General features: G+C 32.9%; 1 long non-coding RNA gene across 1 annotated transcript in view; it reads left to right on the top strand.

The window, feature by feature from the left end:
• The first annotated feature begins 2277 nt into the window (after window positions 1–2277).
• The window catches only part of LOC111693143, a 3856-nt gene continuing 2576 nt past the window's right edge, over window positions 2278–3557 (top strand). The window contains exons 1-2 of the long non-coding RNA XR_002763348.1: window positions 2278–2361; window positions 3220–3315. This is a non-coding gene — a long non-coding RNA (uncharacterized LOC111693143). The remainder of the gene's footprint in view (window positions 2362–3219; window positions 3316–3557) is intronic.

Below are 3557 nucleotides of genomic sequence, written 5' to 3'. Positions count from 1 at the left end.
TTTTATTAAAAATATCCCACTCATTTAAGATTGTTGTCATGGCCTTACCTAAATTTTCTTTTTCACAAGTGAATAGAATTTGTCGTCTTTATTAAAGTGACAGGTAACCGTTATATAGCCTATATTATTTTCTGATGTCCAATTCTCAGTTGTTACGGCCATGTGCCTGACATTGCTTAAAATTGCCTTAAGATTTAAAGCCGCTTCTGTATAAACTTTGGGTAGAATTTCATTTGATATTTTTTTCTGTTAGGTGGTTTATATAGAGGATTTAATTGGCGAGAATATTCTAAAAATCCTTGATTTTCTAGTACAGAGAGTGGTTGGAAATCCGCAACAATCATTTTTATTAATTTGAGATCAATATCTGCAATTTCAGCAGGCGAAAGTTCATTCTTATTTTTAGCACCATAAAGTTTCATTTGTTCCTGACGAAGTTCTGAATATTGTGGTTCATTGGAAATTCCAGACGGACCTGAATTTTCATTTAATAATGAGGTATTACTGTTATTGTTGGAAGAAATTCCAACGATTTCTGGATCTGGTAATTTTCTTTTTTCGCCTAAACTGAGATTTGAAGTTTCACGAGCTTCCACATTATTTTGTTCTTGTGGGTGTTGTTTATCTTGTTGAATTGCAATGGGATGAATTCTTAGCAAATGTGCATAAAATTTGTGGTATTTTCGAAATATTTCAACACTTTTTTACAGAAGCTGCATGTCACTGTCTTATCTTGTGTTTTTTTAAAATAGTTCCAAGCAATAGACTTTTTAGCTCCTGAATGTATTTTGCTAATAGAAACAAAAACTTTATTAGAATTTGAAGATGCGCAGATACAAATATGTGTTAAAATAAGCGTGTATGCATATACTTTCACTCAAATATAGGTACCGTTAAATAAATTCTGACAATAAACTTATATTTGGTGCACTTGTAGCTAAATCGAAGTAAATGTCTTCATTACTGAGTGACCCCAATCCATTATGTGGTTGTCGTGCGTTGTATTTGTCCTCGTCTTTGTCTATGCCCATCATCGTCATTAGGTCATCTCGTGGCGTGATGTATCGCGTGTAGCACTGGACAAGTGTCCGTTAATCCGGTCATTTTGATGAAAATTATGTTTAAATGCAGTGGTTTGATATAATTAAAATAATTAAAAACAATAATATATTGAGTATCGATTAACATTTGGTTAAATAAACGGATAGTTAAATTGTTACCTATACTTACTTACGTATATGTACCGTACAATACAGGTTATGGCCATCTATTCGCACCATCAGTTAACTAATTCCTTTAATTGAGACCTAAAACATTGTCTCTAAAACAGATCTGTGTAGAAACTACTGAGGCAGCTTAGTAGTTTATGACTTTAATATTTACAATGATATTTAAATTAAAATTTAAAGAGAATATAAAGTGGTGCAAAAGTAGATATACTATGGGCGTATGGAGCCAAAATCCCATGTATTTTCTTATGGAGGTTCATATTAGCAGTTTTTGACTAATTTTACCCCCACTCCTCCACCTTTTCCCTTCCCCCTCCCTTCCCCACCAGCCAATCAGAGCGCAGCATTTTTGTCGGGAAATTCAAAATGTAGTCATCTAGGTCTTTACCCCCACCTAGGCCTTCGCCCCCGCCTAGGGCTTTGCCCCCATCTAGGGCCCCCATGCAGGTATCATCATGTAGGTATGTAGGATTCCCCACGTAGACAAGAGTATTGTGCTCCGCGTGTACCCCGCGTAGGTATACCTAAATTGTATAGGGCTTCGACCGCCACCGCGGGCCCCAAACGTAACCGAGCGGTGACCTAGGCAGTAGCCGCGATTTTCATTTCACAATAGTAGTTTATAACGCGGCCGAGCGTGTATCTGTAGATGGCGTTGCAAGTGGAGCGCGGGTCTAATAAATATGCCTGTATATTTAAGTATTACAAACTACGGCTAAAAATATTTACTGGAATTTACTTTAGGAATGTATGTTAAAATAGAACAGAAAGGGTCAATCCTTCTTCGTCTTAAATGTTCATATATATTTCTTAAGTTCGTATTAAAGCCGAATAGCAAATTCTTTTTATTTTTTAAATTGTATTAAAATAGAAATTATTCCGCTTAGGTGTGTAAACCAAGTCAACAAACTCTAGCACAGCTGCCTTTTGCTGTCTCAGCAAAACAGCAGTGGCCTGTTCTGGCGATATCAACTACAGTCACTGCACTTTGCGGCTTTTCTTGGCTAAGAAGAATCAATTTTATAATTAGTCATAAAATCAATGAGTTTGCTCTGCTTGTTTTTTGTTAAAAGTTTCTCGGATTATTATAGTGAGTGGTGCTTTTTGTGTGTATCCTTTTGGATAAAGAAAGGTAAGTCTATATACACATTTTCAATTAAAAACGTAGCTTTGTATAGCAGTTATAATCTTAAACTGCAATTACTTTTCATAGTAAAAAATTCTATAACTAAAAAATATTAGCATTAAATTCTAAGACAATCAAACCAGCTACCAAAATTAGTGGTATATTAAACAAATTCACTTACACGTTTATTATCTATCGAAGAAAAATTCTATTTAAAACCAGTATTATACAGGGTGTTATTTTAGCAGTTGACAGAAAACAATAGCTACTGGGCCTTTATAAAAGTTACAAATTAGTTAACAACAAGATGGTTGCTAAAAATCTAAAGAATTAATTTTTATATTATTTTTATAGACAGCGGAAAGACAGAGAGAGGCAAGAATTTTGGTTACAGAATGACAGAGACATGGAAACCAAAAACAAGGCATACGAAGGGTAAGTTGCTTTAAATTTCATCATTTCAGATTACTTTTCAGTTTTAATACACAGTCCATTCTAAAACTATAATTAGCTCTTAAAATGGCTTATTTCTAATAAAAATCGTATTTAAAGCATTAATCTTTAATACAATTAGGCAAATTATTTTTCTTCATAGGAAAAAATTCTATAACTAAAAATATTGGCATTAAATTCTAAAACAGTCAAACCAGCTACCAAAATTGGTGGTATATTAAAAAAATTCACTTACACGTTTATTATCTAACGAAGAAAAATTCTATTTAAAACCACCATTATACAGGGTGTTATTTTAGCAGTTGACAAAAAACAATAGATACTGGGCCTTTATAAAAGTTACAAATTAGTTAACAACAAGATGGTGGCTAAAAATCTAGAGAATTAATTTTTATATTATTATTTTTATAGACAGCGGAAAGACACAGGGAGAGCGGCGTTGGAAGGGCATGCATTTTGGCTACAGAATGACAGAGACATGGAAACCAAAAACAAGGCATACGAAGGGTAAGTTGCTTCAAATTTCATCATTTCAGATTACTTTTCAGTTTTAATACACAGTCCATGTATTCTAAAACTATAATTAGCTGTTAAAATAGCCTATTTATAATAAAATCATATTTAAAGCATTAATATTAAACTATAATTATTTTTCATAGTAAAGAAAACTTCTATAATTAAAAATATTGGCTTATTTCAACAGGAAAACAAGCTAAAAAAATCCTCAAAACATATTAACATTCTAAAAA

The sequence above is a fragment of the Anoplophora glabripennis genome, unplaced genomic scaffold, assembly GCF_000390285.2.
Source record: "Anoplophora glabripennis isolate ALB-LARVAE unplaced genomic scaffold, Agla_2.0 scaffold103, whole genome shotgun sequence".
NCBI classification, from domain to species: domain Eukaryota; kingdom Metazoa; phylum Arthropoda; class Insecta; order Coleoptera; family Cerambycidae; genus Anoplophora; species Anoplophora glabripennis.
Note: the sequence above shows the minus strand (reverse complement) of the source record. Positions and strands in the feature narration are given on the sequence as shown.